General features: G+C 37.4%; 1 long non-coding RNA gene across 6 annotated transcripts in view; it reads left to right on the top strand.

Annotated features, from left to right (window-relative positions):
* Positions 1 to 4,891, top strand: part of LOC114381838 — a 5,147-nt gene extending 256 nt beyond the window's left edge. The window contains exons 1-5 of one of the 6 annotated variants that reach the window (XR_003660098.1): positions 1 to 1,575; positions 2,471 to 2,541; positions 2,672 to 2,713; positions 2,822 to 2,940; positions 3,079 to 3,661. The exon at positions 1 to 1,575 is cut by the window's left edge and continues 256 nt beyond it. This is a non-coding gene — a long non-coding RNA (uncharacterized LOC114381838). Of the gene's footprint in view, positions 1,576 to 2,470; positions 3,662 to 3,685 lie in introns of those variants that run through there. The other 5 variants (XR_003660094.1, XR_003660096.1, XR_003660095.1 and 2 more) reach the window with 5 other exon arrangements.
* The last annotated feature ends 13,533 nt before the right edge of the window (positions 4,892 to 18,424 follow it).

The raw sequence follows: 18,424 nt of genomic DNA, 5'->3' as shown, positions 1-18,424 counted from the left end.
ACGTTATAAATTGTTTGTTGGGGCTAGATTGTCTGCGCTCTTGTAGTAGGGTTGACACGTGTCTCCTCGTGCCAGGTAGGATGGCACGTTCATTTTTGTGGATCAGTTCACATTCATTCTATAATAATGAAAAGTCAAAATAGGGTGATTGAATCTTAAATCCTATTTTTCACCTACGGTGAAATGCTTTTTTGTACCGAAGATTGAAACAGGTATAGCTTTTGATAAGAATGTCCGTTTGAGGCCCATAATATGTTAAAACGCTCGAAATTGAAAGAGGAATTCCCTGGCAAATTCCCAAAGGAGATTTGGACAACTCATTTTTCCAATAAACGCATTTAACATCTAACCACCCAAATTTTAATCTTAAATCCTATTTTTGAGGTACTTAGAGGCATTTTTTGAAAAAATGAGTTGACCAAATCCCCTTTGGGAATTTGCCAGGGAATTCCTCTTTCAATTTCGAGCGTTTTGACATATTATGGGCCTCAAACGGATATTCCTATCAAAAGTTACAGTCATTTAAAGTTTATAAGTTAAATTAACTTTTTTTCCAACATTTTAATATATTATAATTATAGTTCAAAATCAGTGGTCAAAATTATTGTACCCTCTTTTTTTAACCCCAGGCTCCGGCTCCAAATTATGAGGGAGCGGGTGGTGTCCCAAATTTCTATTTTCCCTCTCGTCTTTTCCCTCCCATTCGTCTTTTCCCTCTCGTCTTTTCCCTCCCATTCGTCTTTTCCCTCCCATTCTCTTCTCCATGGGCTAGGGTTTATACCAACGAAACTTTCGACCTCACAACTATTATTGCCTTTCCGGTTCAAATCAAAGTGAGAGATTATAAAATTTTATTGTTTTTTTTTTGTAAAGTGAATCATCCGTTGATGGTGCAGTGCCGTGGAAATTTTCCCCCTTAACCCTTCTTTAATAATATTCATATTCATTCTGCCTTTCTTTTTCAAATTAATAATCGTTTCATTCACCTATTATGTTACTGCTTGCTTCCTTTGTTATTCTGTTGCTATTAGCATATTTCTTCACCTATTTTTTATTTGGTGGTTTACAAGTTGTTTTCTCTCTGGAAGACTGCCACTTAATTGAACTACCTTGGTAAATTCGATTTCTCTTTTGCCATTTTCTTTCTTTATTAATCTGATTATTATGCAAATGAGGTTGTTATAGTGACCCCAAGGGAGTGTTGTTATCAAATGAGGTTATTATTACTCTCTTAGCTGGTGTTAAGAGACTAGACTCCTGCATTATACTGCTGCTGCCCTACTGGTGCCCATGTTTTTTAATTGACTCGAAAATACATGAATATACATAGAACTCCCAATATGCAATTCCATTTCATTTAAGTTACCGATATTGGTCCTTTATTTTTCATTTAGACTTTTACAATACTAAATGCTTAGCTATCCTTTGTTTCACTTTCATAATCTCTCCTCATTTTTCCTTCTTTGCAGTTCAATGTCATTATTCGTGTGTGCATATCATACCTTTCTTTCAGACATATCTTTCATAGGCTCATTGAGAGACCTTCACCATGATTCAATACGTTTATGGCGTGGGGTGAGTATATTGACTGAACATTTCATGTAATGTAATGATTGAAATTTCAATTTGTTTCCTTTTATCTTCCATATAACAAGAACCGCATTTATATGGTTGACATTCAGTTGTAACAGAAATCAAACTAAACACAACTGCCAACTTGAGTTATTTACTCATATTCACTTATAAAAAAACATACAACTAATGCCCCCAACATTTATGTTTTTAACATATTATTATCTTTAACCAATTATGCCGCCAATTATGAGTGAGTCTCGGGTTTTGCTGTGTCAATTCCTTTTAGTACGTTGCTTCTGAAGTTAAGTTTTGCCTTCATATGTCACACTGTACTCTGGCATGTAAACTAATGCGGCTGTTTGCTGCTGTCAAATTAATTTCATCATCGAGGTGGCATTATTGCTCGCTCTCATCTAATGATAATAAATTTGTTTATTTAATTTATTTTACTTTACTGACGATACTGTTAGAATGAGGTTTGTCTTTTCAATTTGTTATACTCACCGAAATTTAAATTGTAACTTTAATTTTATTGACTCTAAGTAATACAATAGACAACTAAAAAACAGGGAACTTTTGATATGATATGCACTCAGCAGTTTTGCTGTATCTTATTATGTTTTTAAAATCTCTGCAGAATTAATAAAAACAAAAAAAAAATATCATTTTTTTTTAACAAAAGAAACACTCATTCTTCCCCGTGTCATCGAAATTATCCTCCGCGGTCAATCCCTCACCCTAACTACCCATGTCAATCCTTGCCTATGCAAAAATATTATAAGCTATTTTTTGGTCCCACTAAACAAAATTTCGGTTGACACTTTGGGTGGACATCACCACGTGTGGCTATGGGTTGTGTTTCGGTTTGATTTTGAGATATACATGTTGGTTTCAGTCCTTATGTCTTGGAGCCAAGATTCTGCACTTTCTCCTCCTTCCTCCTAACTACCACAACTACCACGTAAGGTATATATTTCAGTCCATTCCATCCTCTCTTAGGTCCTTCTCAACCAAGTGCGTCACTATAATGCTTTCTTTCTTCTATTTCGTGCCTTAATTATACTCATCCTTGCTTTCCTTTTTAATATCTTTGAAGGTGGTATCTTGTTCATACTTGTCATTTCATAAGAACCAAAAGGTAAACAAAATCAGAAAACCTTTCCCTTTCAGTATGTCGAATCCTGTTTTCTTCTGCAAGTGAATTTTAGGCTGCCAAAGGCACTTCAAAAACCATTTGGTTTGACAGGTCATACATGTTAATCGGACATCTGTGTTGAAAGTTATGCAGATAGCTAGTTCAACAAGTAAAACACACATGGACCTTCAACGGGCTTCGGCGAACCATCACTCCCCTTGCCGACCCAGGTAACATGTGTGTCAGATAACCTATGATATGTCTCTGTAGGTAATTAGAGTTAGTTGGGAGCATCTCGCTCCCAACAACTTATACCAGCTTTGTTTCATAACATACTCAAATTGCTCTATTTTGTGTATCATGATTAGCTTGTGACATTGGAATTAAGATTTGGGGATTTAAAATGGATCACCGAATGGCTGCTGAGCTAGAACGAAGTTATAGAGCTACTTTGCAGGCCAACATTAGGGGATTTTACATTCCTCCCTGACTCGAGAATCTATATTCATTTCTCATGCTTCTATAGTTAATTGTGGGTACAAATTTCTCATACTTTGCAGGCCAACATTAGGGGATTTTACATTCCTCCCTGACTCGAGAATCTGTATTCATTTCTCATTTCTCATTTCTCATTTCTCATAAAAATATGTCAAGTGGAATTTTCTGTGCCTTGTTATGTTGTGGGTACAAATTTTGTCCTTCTACAGTTAATTGTGTCATACATTCTTTTATTCATGCTTCCCCTAGGTGGTCTCGTAATTTTTCCAGATGTGTACAATATTTGACGAACATAATGGCAAAATAGGACGAAGCTGGCAGCAGAATTATCTGCATATGGCTTGCGGCCTGCGGGTTGAGTTTTTTTAAATCACCTAAAGCTTAAGCCTCAGGTTGGTGATGATTCCCTTGTTTATTTGTACCTTTAAGACGTGTAAAACTCGTCTTCTTCAAGCTGTTCACCATAATCAACTGTAGGTAAAGTGAGAAGAATTGGTATAAACCTGGTGTAAGGAAGTACAGGTAAGGACTACAGTAAACTATATACCTAATATTACAAACTTACATCGGTATGACTGAAAAGAGTCGTAAGTAAATGAACCTGAGACTTAAAATGCATAGAATACAAACCTGACATGTAAATTATTGTTTTAATATGGTATGGTATGGTATGGTACTGTATGGTACTGTATGGTATGGTATGGTATGGTATGGTATGTTATACATCAAATGGTAGCTAATAAACTATATGCGTCTTCTAGTGTAGGAGATCAAGGAATTGGATTGATTGGTACAAACCAAGATGAATGCCGTCTTTAAATGTTATCCTACTTTGATGCGGTGTTGATGTTCATAAAACCCAATTGTGTGCACCAATAATTCTTGACACGTTATGCATCTACTTTAACATGATTCCGTTTTCAATATAATTGACAAATAATTGTTGATATACTTGAGACTCTGGATGGATGCATGCTATAGTTATTTACTTGCAAACTGTTTGGGAACTTTCATATAACGGCAATTGGTGTTACCTTAATCGCATTATCAAATAACCAAATACCAAATTATTCCAGGTAATTAGGGAGATGTTAGTTTTTGAGCACGAGCACCCAGCGTGGATACTAAGCTTTAAGAGACATTTTGGAAACCCTGGCCATTCTTTACAAAATCCAATCAATTCATTGATATTTGAGAAAGCCCTTTTGAAAATTGGCCAAGGCAAGGACTACGTGTCCTCAGTCTCTGTTTTGATAACTCTAGTATAGTCACCTCAGCAGTTATGTCTATGCTATTTTTGGTAGGTGTATGTGATTGGGTAAAATTTATTATAGTGTTAGGTTCGACCTAATTACTTTATTTGGATGAATGTATTTTAACTACAATTTATTTCATTCTACAAACTTATGCTTATTTATTTTTTGCTTTTCATTATTTCATCCTAAATTTTTATTTAAAGATTTAAATGTTTTTACTTTTTCAAAAGGACACGTTTTCTTTTTAGTCTTTGAATTCACAACATATTTCTTTTTACTATTGCATAGCATAAGCCAAACATAGAATGAGAGATTTCAAATTTATGACAACTTGTGTGTGTCAAAATTTGATATTCTATACTACAATTTGAACTACACTTCTGGTAGTTAAAACTGTCATAATTAAGTAAGTAAAAAAATATTTAAAACTCATTAATTGCTTTAATAAAAATTGCTTTTATTTTTTTCATTGACTTCATTTTAACAATTTTAAACCATTACAAAATTGTACTTTAATATATAATATAGAAAATCAAATTATGGTGGTAAAAAATGTCAAAAAAATGTGAATTTCTTATTTCTTGTTTGGTTCACAATTTATAAAAATAAAAACAAAAAAAAACATTTTGTCAATTCTATGGATTAAAAAAACCAACTTAATCAAAGACTAATAACAAAATGATTCACATTTCAGAAATTAAAAATATATTAAAAACTTATTTAAATTTTGAATGATTTTGTATTTCCTTACATTTTCAGTATATTATATGAAAGTATGGAAATGTAGTAACTGCTTATCAAGTACTTGTGGATGTGGTTGGTGTAACGGATCAATCATTTATATTTACCCAATAGATACACACATGCATTCATATCCTTTTCGCATGTTTTCAACTATCACAAAAAAATTTACTCATAATTTTAGCAACTTTAATAATAATATTTTCATCTTTTAATTTTGAAATCAAACTAGTTAAATTCTAACTCCAACAACTAGTACTTACAATATCAATCCATTTCAAATTACAAAAGTGTAGTAGCAACATGGAATTTCATGTCAAGAGTAAGTTCTTTGCTCATATTTCAAAACTACTACTTCATGGATCAATTGTGATTCATAACATCATAATAGCTTCATTTTATTATCCATTCTCTAGCTATATGGCATGATGAACAAAAAATTACTAATAAAAAAAAATAAATGAATAAACTTTCTAAATGACCCTGCTACTTTTGTATTTTTTTGTTTTAGTTGTTTGTGTTCATGAGGGCGAGCCCTGGTGCAGCGGTAAAGTTGTGCTTTGGTGACTTGTTGGTCATGGGTTCGAATCCGGAAACAGCCTCTTTGCATATACAAGGGTAAGGCTGCGTACAACATCCCTCCCCCATACCTTCGCATAACGAAGAGCCTCTTGAAAATTTGTTTGTCTATAATTAATAGTAAAATTTACTTGGCTAAAATTAATATGCCTTAAATATACATAATCACTGACAGCATTTTTAATAAAATGCTTGCTTGCTTATGACAACATCAATATAACCATTATGATTTTTTACTTTTCATCATATGATAGCAATATATATATGCCATTGAGTAGTCATAACTAATTGCTATTTTATGGGTGTATTGGATTGGAATTTTGAAACACTATTTTTTTCAGATAAAAAGTCTTCTGGATTTTAAAAGAATGTATAAATATTATGATTTATCAAATTCTTTTAAAAGATTTTTATGATTAACATTTTTTTTAATTTGAATTTTAACATATTTATATCCTAACAATTTAACAGATTTTGAAAGATTCATACATTTATAAGATTTGAAATAAATATTTATAAATGTGTATACAAAAATAAGATTTGGATAGAGAAAAAAAAATTACACTTATTTCTCACCTTCAAACCCTAATTAAAAGATTTTTTATTTTGTAAATGCGTCTGCGTCACACCTTTTAGACCAATATTTTTTTTCCCACTTCCATAGGGCGGGAATTATTTTTGTTGGCTTAAAAAATTGCATCACGGTTTCAAAAGGTTTTCGAGAGCAATTTTAAGTTGAGGTAATCATATTGTTTCGTTGAAAGGTTGTTTACATTTTGCAACTATGCTGTATCTGAATTTCTTTTAAGCTCCTTTCTCCTTTCATAACTAGTTGTAGGTTTATATTTCTAGCTGCACTATCTCGGTTTGTTTGAACGAAGACATGGGATTATGTGTGATGTACGCTTATATTTGTAGCTGTACTCGTCAGATTGTTTGTACGAAAACAAGAAATTATGTCTAATGAGCGAAAGAAAACTTTGGCAATCAACAAAAGGTTATCTAACTTTAGTTGTTGGACTTTTTTAAATACCCATTTTGCACCTAGTGTCCTTACCTTTGGGTAGTTGCACAACCTTCCAAACATTGTTCTTTTGGAATTGATCAAGTTCTTCTTGCATGGCCATCATGAGTGTTCGTCCTCCATAGCATTATTAATGTGTTTAGGTACAACTTTAGAGATTAGTGTGGTGTGACCTTCATTTCTAAGAGATGCTCTTATTTGGACCATGGTTGAGGGGTCATAGATGATTGTTGGATGTGTCTGCTTTTTGTTGGTTGATATGTTATTGTGAGGGTCCAATGTCATCATTCAATCTTAACTATCATATTTCTATACTTCACATGGATAGCTTCTAAGATTCTATAGGCCATTGATGTTTTAGAGTATCCAAGTAATATTCCATTGTCACACTTAGTATCAAACTTATTCGGAGTTGGCTTTAGTGTTAACAATGAAACATTGACATGCAAAGGGATGAAAGTATGAAATGTTGGGCTTTTTTGTCCTTTCCACAACTCATGAAGTTTGTAGACCGGGTCTTATGTGATTTTTGTTTTGTAAATAACATGGGCAATATTCATTGCTTTAGCCCAAAAGTTCTTAGTTGTAGAATTATCATTGAGCATGATCCTTGTCATTTCTTTTTTTTTTTGGGAAAAATGTAAATTATATTAACCCAAAATAATACATCAATGAACAGGGCATTCCCCGCAGACAAAATACAGGATCCACTAAATGAAGCAGACCCTAGTCAAGCCTTAAAACAGCTGCAGAATATGTGACTGCCTATAAACAAGAAACATAGTTTTACTAATTACATCGTTAACTGAAAAATGACAATTCTCAAAAAGTAACTTGTTTCTGGCCATCTAGATACTATACACGGTTGTAGCCAAAGCCAAACAGCGAAGTCCACCTTGAATACCAGAGGTGCTTCTGCCCCGGATGAGATGACTGATGGTGCTTTGTAGGGAAGTGGTTTGCCTGGGAAAAGGAAAGCAATCTCTAATGTGCTTCCAAACTCGGATAGCCCTGCAACAAGAAAAAAATAAGTGAGCATGGGACTTAGCCTCCCGTGAGCAGAGTGGGCAGAGGACTCCTTTGTTGAGGAAGGGAGCCCTATCAAGAGTCAGTAAGTGATTCTTCTTAGCCAGCCAAAGGATAAATGACATCTTCGGAGGTATAGCTGGATTCCAGATGACAGAACTCCAGTTAACTGCAGGTCTGATTTCTCTAAAGTAGTCATATGCTTTACCTACAAGTAAAATATCATTATTGCTCCAGGAGTGCAACATCTGCTTTGCAGCCTCAATATTACCTTCTCTGTTGGTAATGATGCCCCTGATGTGAATAATCTTCTTAATTAAAACAGAGTCAGATGGAGAGCTGTTAAAGTCCCAAACATCACCTCCATTGAAATAATAGATATGAACCCAACGGACCCACAGGGAGTCCTTCTTCGAGTGCAAGTCCCACAGAATGCGAGATAGGAGGGCAGTATTCCACTCCTTAAGATTGAACAGCCAAAGGCTTGATTTTACTGGAATCCGCCTTACCCCACAGGAAGTTGCGGCAGGAGGCATTAATTCTGTCTAAAACGGATTGGGGCAGAGGGGGAAAACACCCATCCAGAAGTTAGCAATGCCCTGGATAACAGCTCTAATAAGGTCCACTTTTCCAGCATAAGAGAGCGATTTTCTGTTCCAACCTTGCATGAGGCAGGTGATCTGGGCAATCAAAGGGGCATAGTGGCAGACATTTAGCCGAGAAGATAAGAGAGGAACTCCCAAATATCTAAAGGGGAAAATGCCAGGACTGAAACCCGTGAGCTGCTGAATTTCAGAACAAGTATCTGGCCTTAAACCTGCTGAATAAAAGGCAGATTTGTTTGCACTGATGGAGAGCCCAGATACACTGCAAAAGTGCTGCAGCTTGGTAAGCATTGCAGATACTGAATGCACATCCCCTTTGGAAGGAAGCATAATGTCATCCGCGAATGCTAAGTGGGAGATCTGTAAGGTTGCACACTGTGGGTGAAACTGAAAGTTTACATCGTCTTTGAGGCTTTGCATGTCTCTGGAGAAGTATTCCAAGCACAAGACAAATAGATAAGGAGAAAGGGGATCCCCTTGTCTAAGGCCCCTCTGCCCTCTGAAGTGGTCAAAAATAGCTCCATTGATCGCAATACTGAATGAGGTAGTAGAGACACACTCCATAATCCAAGCACAGAACTGATGTGGAAAACCAGTGGACTTAAGCATCCATTCCAAGAAGTCCCAAGAAATGGAGTCGTAAGCCTTGTGCAAATCAATCTTCAACAGACATCTGGGAGAAACCCTTTTACGGGCATACTTGCGCAAAAGCTCTTGGATGAGGAAGATATTATCTAGCATTTTCCGATTTTTCTGGAAAGCAGATTGGGGCTCACCAATGATAGTCTCAAGAACAGGTGCAATCCGACAGGCCATGCACCACCATCCTAAACACTATTCAAATTCTCTGTTCTCTCTCCTAGGGCGCGCACGTTAACCTCTTCGTGGTTCAGCATCTCTCCCTCCTTGGGCGATTTCCAGTGGCCTGGCCATCGTTGGAGAGGTGTTTGTCCGAACTACTGTGGACGCTGGTGGTGCCTCAACCACTTCTTCGTCACACAAGAAATGGCTTCCATCGTTTTCTGTCGGAGCACTCAATAAGAGAGTTTCTGCCTACTCTCTTCTGGTCACCGAACAATCCTGTGTTCCTCCTTCTGATGCTATTTTCAGAACTAAGGTTAGCTTCTAATGGGGAAAAGTAAGGGACAGAAAACAACTCCCAACCAACCTGCTCTAATGGGGGGAGTTGTAGCTGCAGGAAATGCTTCGATTCCTTCTATTGCAGTTGTAACAGGGTCTGAGGGAGAAAGCCAGGGTGTGCGAGTTTCTTGTTCTAACACCAAGACAAAACAAACACTGCACACCAAGTGTTTGGAAAAATGTCTAAGCCAAGTTGCGCAGCAGTGGTAGGTTCGGGTAAGGACCCTATCTCTTCTACTACTGTTGTAGTTGGGGTCGCTGGTGAAGGTCAAGGAGCTCATGCTTCTAGCTCTACCACTGCACACCAAGTGTTCGACAATAGGCCTAAGTCAAATTCTTAAGTAGCAAAAGTGAATGCAGCCCAGGTGTTTGATATATTGTCTGACTGTAGGAGAAAGACTGTCTTTTCCCCAGAGGACTCTTATACTCTAGGGGAGGATGATACCTCTTCAGATGAGGAATCCTCTTCATCCATCCAGTGACTCCGAATTGGTACCTCCAACTGCAAATACAGAGGCAACAAAACCCTGGGTTAACCTGTTCAAGGATAACAGGAAACCCTCCAAGGGGTTTGGATTGCAATTTTCTCCTCCCTCAGCTGAAGAAGTACTGTTGGATGATTCAGACTTACAACCACTGGAGGAGGCTTGGGGCTATAGCCTTATTGGCTATGTAGCTGGCAGATTTCCGAGGAAAAAGGCTCTTATGGAATGCTGCCAGAAATGGGGTGTGAATTTTTCATATTCAACCCATGAGAGTGGCTGGTTGGTATTCCGATTTCAGAATGAAGAGGATATGAACCAAGTCATATCTGCAGGACCATACTTCATTTTCCAAAGACCCCTGTTATTGAAGGTGATGCCTCCCTTTTTTGATTTTGGAAACGAGGAGCTCAACAAGATCCCTGTGTGGGTAAAGCTCAGAAATTTGCCCCTTGAGCTGTGGAATCCCCAAGCTCTAGGAAAGATTCTTTCCAAAGTTGGCCTGCCCATCCGTACGGACTAGCTGACTGCCTCTAAAGGCTCTATATCTTTTGCCCGCGCTCTAGTGGAGGTGGATGCTTCTATGGACCTCATTGAAGAGGTCCGCTTTAGACTCCCAAATGGTAAGGTTTTCACTCAGAAAGTTGAATTTGAAAACAGGCCCACATTCTGCAAGCACTGCAAAATGATTGGGCACCGTTTAGCCAATTGTAAAGCTGTGCACGGAGCTAAAGATGACCCTGCCTTAGTTAGCACCCCTGTGGTTCAATCACAAGTGGTTGGTCCAGCAGATCTTGATGTGACCAAAATCCTTAATAGTTCTGGAACTCAGAAGGTTCAGCCTAACCAGTCTGCTGCCAGCATCCATATTAGCTCTGGAACTCAGAAAGATGATCAGCCTAACCAGCTGGCTGCCCCTCATGTCCAACAATCTCAAGGTGCTATTTTTGTTCCTGTTCATAAGCACTCATCTGTGCTGAAAGGAGCAGGTGGTGCTAGATATGAGCCTGATGAGGAGGGTTTTATTCAGGTTAAAACCAAAACTCAAAAGAAAATAAAAAAGGTGCCTTCCCAGAAGCCAGCACGAGTTGATGAGATGCAATTAGATGCTAAGACTGGGAGACCACAAAAATCTGGCAGTAGGACAGGGGAGGCTTCCTCCCGCCCACAACTATGATTATTGCTTCCTGGAATATCAGGGGCTTTAACCTGCCTCTGAAGCATCAAGCGATGCAAAATTTCCTTCGTAGTAAGGTGACTGTAATGGCTATCTTGGAAACGAAATTGAATTATGCTTCAGTTACTGAAATTATGCAAAGAAATTTTGGTGATTGGAATTTTATCCACAACTTCTCATCCCATCATGCGGGCAGAATTCTCATCTTGTGGAACCGGACAAAAGTTGATCTCTCAGTTTCAGAATCAAATGCCCAGTTGATTCATTGTGCAATCCACTGTAAAATTTCTGGTAAGCGGCTACAAGCTTCATTTATTTATGGGCTGCATTCTGTTGTGGCCAGAAGGTCCTTATGGGTAAGTCTGAACAAGATTAATGCCACCATGGATTGCCCCTGGCTCCTCACTAGAGATTTCAACACTATCCTCTCTCCATCAGACAGATTCAATGGAGCAGAGCCAACTTCCTACGAGATTCAGGACTTTGTGGACTGCTACTCTGACCTTGGTCTAGGTAGCTTGAACAGTCATGGTCCTATCTATACTTGGACCAATGACAGAGTCTGGAGCAAGCTTGACCGGGCCCTTTGCAACCAGTTATGGTTAGGTTGAACAACCTTTTGACTTCCAGGGCTATTAAGGATTCTGGTCACATCAAGATCTGCTGGGCCAATCACTTGTGATTGAACCACAGGGGTGCTAACTACGGCAGGATCAATTTTAGCTCCAGGCACAGCTTTACAATTGGCTAAACGGTGCCCAATCATTTTGCAGTGCTTTCAGAATGTGGGCCTATTTTCAAATTCAACTTTCTGAGTGAAGACCTTACCATTTGGGAGTCTAAAGCGGACCTCTTCAATGAGGTCCATAGAAGCATCCACCTCCACTAGTGCGCGAGCAAATGATATAGAGCCTTTAGAGGCAGTCAGCTGGTCCGTACGGATGGGCAGACCAACTTTGGAAAGAATCTTTCCTAGAGCCTGGGGATTCCACAGCTCAAGGGACAGATTTCTGAGCTTTACCCACACTGGGATCTTGCTAAGCTCCTCGTTTCCAAAATCAAAAAAGGGAGGCATTACCTTCAATAACAGGGGTCTTTGGAAAATGAAGTATGGTCCTGCAGATATGACTTGGTTCATATCCTCTTCATTCTGAAATCGGAATACCAACCAGCCACTCTCATGGGTTGAATATGAAAAATTCACACCCCATTTCTGGCAGCATTCCATAAGAGCCTTTTTCCCCGGAAATCTGCCAGCTACATAGCCAATAAGGCTATGGCCCCAAGCCTCCTCCAGTGGTTGTAAGTCTGAATCATCCAACATTACTTCTTCAGCTGAGGGAGGAGAAAATTGCAATCCAAACCCCTTGGAGGGTTTCCTGTTATCCTTGAACAGGTTAACCCAGGGTTTTGTTGCCTCTGTATTTGCAGTTGGAGGTACCAATTCGGAGTCACTGGATGGATGAAGAGGATTCCTCATCTGAAGAGGTATCATCCTCCCCTAGAGTATAAGAGTCCTCTGGGGAAAAGACAGCCTTTCTCTTACAGTCAGACAATATATCAAACACCTAGGCTGCATTCACTTTTGCTACTTCAGAATTTGACTTAGGCCTATTGTCGAACACTTGGTGTGCAGTGGTAGAGCTAGAAGCATGAGCTCCTTGACCTTCACCAGCGACCCCAACTACAACAGTAGTAGAAGAGATAGGGTCCTTACCCGAAACTCTCTTATTGAGTGCTCCGACAGAAAACGATGGAAGCCATTTCTTGTGTGACGAAGAAGTGGTTGAGGCACCACCAGCGTCCACAGAAGTTCAGAAATGCACCTCTCCAACGATGGCCAGGCCATTGGAAATCGCCCAAAGAGGGAGAGATGCTGAACCACGAAGAGGTTAACGTGCACGCCCTAGGAGAGAGAACAGAGAATTTGAATAGTGTTTAGGATGGTGGTGCATGGCCTGTCGGATTGCACCTGTTCTTGAGACTATCATTGGTGAGCCCCAATCTGCTTTCCTGAAAAATCGGAAAATGCTAGACTATCATTGGTGTTTTTTCTTTTCTGACTTGACTGAATGATTTATTCTTCCTTTTAACTACACCATTTTGATAAGGTGTTTTAGAAGTTGAGAATGAGTTTTTGACTTGTTTCCCCTTTTGACACATCTCACAAAGTAAATCATCTTTGTATGAGAGCCTTGGTAATCCTCTCGTGAGGTCATGCTTTTGTACCTTGACTAAAACTAGCATGTTTAAGCTTCTTGTGCCATACAAAGTGATTTTCTTTTAAGGTTAGTTAGCAAGTTACATTTTGTATAGCAGAAAATGGTAAGATGCCACCATTGTTTTGGACAACATACCCCTCTTTGTCGAAGGAAACATTATGTCCATTATCACATAATTAACTTATTCTAAGTACATTATGTTCCAGCCCTTTAACAAGTATAACATTTTCTATAGGTGGATAAGGATGAATGCTTATCTTACTTGTTAGTGCTTAGCTTTACTGAGTTTTAAAAGATTGGCTAAAATTTTGTTAAAACATAAGCACTTAGACAATGAAGGAAAGCTGGAGTTGCTGCACATGATGTCTAACATTATGTCAAGGAATCAGATTGGGCTGCACAATGCACAAGGCAAGATAAAATGTCAAATGAAGAATTGAAGCTGCAGGATCCACGATGTCGGATACAATGTCCAGGACATCCTGCCCGAAAATACTGGACACATAAATCTGTTATATCTTTAACAGATTAATGGGCAGTCAGCAACAGATTAGGAGCTCTATCTTTAGGAACGAATTAAAAGATAATTAAAGATTGAATTACAAACTTGAATAGTTTCGTTCAGGGATTAGAGATTGAAGATAAAAACTAAAAGATAAAACTTTATCTTTTAGATCTTTAAGTGCAGATTTTTCAGGAGAATAATAGAGCTTATCCAGCGCAAGTTGTTGCAGCCCAGATACGTACACTGCTATATAAACATGAAGGCTGCACGGGTTTTTAATGAAGTCAGAGATTGAAGAGTTATTTTGTGAGTTTTGTGACTTGAGTGTTTTGTGAGCCACCTTGATGTTACCCTAACATCAAGTGTTGGACCTGAGTGTGTAGAGTTGATCTCTATTGTTCAGAGAGCAATCTCTGGTGTGTTCTTGATTTGTTTGTAAACACGGGTGAGTGATTGAGAGGGAGTGAGAGGGGTTCTCATATCTAAGAGTGGCTCTTAGGTAGAAGTTGCATGGGTAGTGGTTAGGTGAGAAGGTTGTATACAGTGGATGTTAGATCTTCGAACTAATACTATTTTAGTGGACTTCCTCCCTGGCTTGGTAGCCCCCAGATGTAGGTGACGTTGCACTGAACTGGGTTAACAATTCTCTTGTGTTATTTACTTGTTTAATCTGTTCATACTGTCATAGACAATTTGCATGTTCTGAAGCGCGATGTCGTGACATCTTGTACGACATCTGTCCTCAGTATCAGAATTTCATTACTCATTCCTATTATTTTACCTTTTTGATTCCCACCAAAATTGACTCCTATTATTTTTCCTTTTTGATTCCCATCAAAAGTGACTGTTCCAACATGCATGGAGGTTAGACATTGGAACATACATTTTTCTTCTATCATGTGATCTAAGCAGCCATTGTCAAGGTACTACAACCTTGTTGAGGTTGAAGATGGTTGAATATATTTGTAATAGGAATTATTTTATCTTAAGTACATTTCTACACTTCGATGTCATGTATCCAGTCTTTCCATAGAAATAACATATATTAGTTTCCTCATCATGAACATAAACATTTCCCCCATGTCCATGGAGGTTGGATCTTTGAGCTTTAATGATGTTCATTAGAGAATAAGCCATGGAAGGAAGAACTTCACCATCAAGAGAGTGCCTTGGATAAGAAGCTTAGAAAGGAAACTTCAATGGAGGAAAAAAAATGAGACAGAAAGAGAAAAGAAGGGGGGGGGGTCACGAAATTGAAGGAGAGAAAGAGGGAGAGAATTTGAACTTTGAAGTGTGTCTCACAAGTTTTACATTCACACCCCTCTAATAGCTAACCATACCTCTTGCCAAAATACATGAAAATACAAAAAAGTCCTTACTATAAAGACTACTCTTAATGCCCTAAAATAATGCTAAAACTCTATACTATTATAGCTCTTAAGGTGGTTGAAGTGTTTCTTAGTCCAATAGCTCTTAATTGTTCCAATATTTCTTGAACAATTTTGTCTTCTAGTAGAAGTTTAGACTCCTTTTCCTTTTACGTATCATAGATTTTATTGTCTTCATCAGGTTCAGTTGAAAAATAGATATCGTGATAAGCCTTTTAAGCTTGGTATGATCTTTGGAAAGGTTTTTGAAATCCTTTCTCAAGCTTTTCTAAGCTTTAGATAGAATGGATGAGTTGGAAACAAGTTCATGGTAAGCTATTTTTACAGTTTTTGGGTCATTGTGATTTACCTTCTCATATGAATTTCACTAAGATTCTTCTGATGTTGTATCATCCATTAGGCAAAAATTTGCTTCTTCATCAGACAATGTGTCGTCCAAGTATTCCCTTGTGCTTATAAGCAGCTTCTTTGTCTTTCATCTTAAAGTAGTTCTTCTTGTCCTTTGTATTATCTAGATCTACACATTCGGGCATCTCTTGGTTTCTTACACTCATAACAAATGACAAAGCTTTTCCCTTTGTCCTCTATCTCTAGAAGACTTCTTGGACGAAGTTGGATTTCACACTTTTTCTCCACATTTTCCTTATCTTTTTGGATATGAAGGATAGTTGATCATCTTCATTTGATTTTTCTCCATGAAATCCATCTTCAAAGGATGTGTCTGCATTAAAGGCTTTACTGGACATTGATCTACAGAAGAATTCTTTGGATGTTAATGACTTTTTGGTCTTTTGTCAATTTAGGGCCATAGTTTTCCATTTTTTTATTCCCTTGTCTTGTACTTCATGTTCATGAACTTTCATTGTGGAGATCAATTCTTTTATGGACACTCAATCAAACACTTTTTGCTACTCTTAGAGTCGTGTCATGCAATCTCCACTTTTTGGATAGATTTTTGTTAATGCTGTTAGGATTTACATCGACGAAGTGTACCTGAATTTCAATTATAGTACTAAATCGAAGCTCAGGTCGTCTCAAGGGAATAGTGCAAGGATGAATATTCAATTAAAAACCTTTTGGATAAAGATATTTTTGTGTTTGTATATTTTTAAACTACCTAGAACTAAAACTAATCAAAATAGAAAATAAAAGATATATTTTTATAGCGGCTTATACCTCGCTTTAGCGAGCCTACCTTGTAAAATTATCCTATTTCTCTGTAAAAATTCAAAATCATAATTTATATCTAAAATACATTAAATAATGAAAACATAACGGATTTGATTCAAAACAAAGCCTAAAGTATACTAAAGTACGGTAAATTTGACGTTTATCAATTTCTCAACATTTTTCAATGTTATCATAGTTATCATAAGTTCTACCAAGAGATTTTAGTTCATTTAGTATAGTTTGGAAGCATTCAAACATACCTTGCATCTTCTCTTCCTTCATAGTAAACAATTCATACTTACGTGTTAACAACATGAGCTTGTTATGTTTGACAATTTTGACCTTTCATATGTTATGTTCCACATGGTATAGTCCTTTTCTGATAGGGCACATAACAGAGCATTGTGAAATTGGAGTTTAGTAGCTTCGCTTTTGAGCATCTGTGATGAAGCTCCATGTGGAGCTTGTAGGCCTAGGATCTTCTTCATTAATGGATTTCTTTGTTTTTTGGAAGATGAATGGCAGCGAAATGGACAAGGAAGAGAGAGAGGAGACACCACTCCAAGGAGAACATGAGTCTAGAAGAAGCTCACCACCATAGGAGGCCATGGAAAAGAGCTTGGAGGAAGAAGAAGATGAATGAAGGGAGAAGGAGAGAAGAACACAAAATTTTGTACTCTAAGAGAGCTTTGAAATCTGAAGTTTAATTTTTAAATGATCAAAGTTTTAAAAAATGTACACACATGATCTTTATTTATAGCTTAAGAGTCACACAAAATTGGAGGGAAATTCAAATTTCACTTGAATTTCAAATTGTATTTGTGGAGCCAAAATTTTACTAATTATGACTAGTGAATTTTAGTTATGGTTTAACCCACTAATCCAAGATCAATTCCAAGATTTTCTACTAAGTGTGCTTAGGTGTCATGAGGCATGTAAAGCATGAAGGACATGCACAAAGTGTGATTATATGATGTGGCAATGAGGTATAGTAAGCAAATACTCACCTCCCCCTCTAAAATTTAATTGGATTGAGTTTCTACCAATTCAATTAAATTTATTTCCCAACACACGCATCAAATATTCATTTAGTGCATGTGAAATTACAAAACTACCCCTAATATAAAAACTAGTCTAGGTGTCTTAAAATACAAGGGCTGAAAAATCTTATATTTCTAGGATATCCTACCTACATTATGGAACCTTAAATACAATGACCAAATATAATGACATCCTAGTCTAATATGTACAAAGATAATTGGACCCAACCTTGGCCCATGGGCTCAAAAATCTATCATGAGGTTCATGAAAACCCTAAGATCTTCTTCAGTAGCTCTAGCCCAATCCTCTTGGAGTCTTTTGGTCATGGCTCTAGTGACTGGTCCCTTCCTAGGGAGGATTGCATCAATATGCCCACGACCTTCTGGGCACTTTATTTAGTTCATCCAATGGAATGTAGTTTTCATTCTCCACCACATCCTAGAGCTCAATATGAATAGACTCAAAATGAGCTATAATATGTTCCTAGAAATCTTTTCGCAATGGAAGTCATTTTACAATCAAAATGTGTTCTCAGAGAACTGTCATCCAATGACAAAACTTAGATTTTCACAAACGAGTTATGAACTTTCATCTAGTGATTAACAAAACAATAATTTAAAGAGTAATTCAATATGAAACCCTTGTGAAACGTTGTGTCAATAATAAGCCTTGACATTAAGGTAACTTCTTCAGGGAACGACTATATCTCCATATGTATGACATTGAGTTTCTGCACATTATTGAAAATGAGGTAAATTTTTTGAGGAAGGAGTATATCTCCACATAACACTTGGATGCCATAGAATTTTATTAATCTAGTGTATGTAGATTGATTGTGATATTTTCAATGATTATTTGTT

This window comes from Glycine soja, chromosome 13 (assembly GCF_004193775.1).
Source record: "Glycine soja cultivar W05 chromosome 13, ASM419377v2, whole genome shotgun sequence".
NCBI lineage: Eukaryota > Viridiplantae > Streptophyta > Magnoliopsida > Fabales > Fabaceae > Glycine > Glycine soja.
The sequence above is the reverse complement of the archived record's forward strand: the minus strand, read 5'-3'. Positions and strand labels throughout refer to the sequence as shown.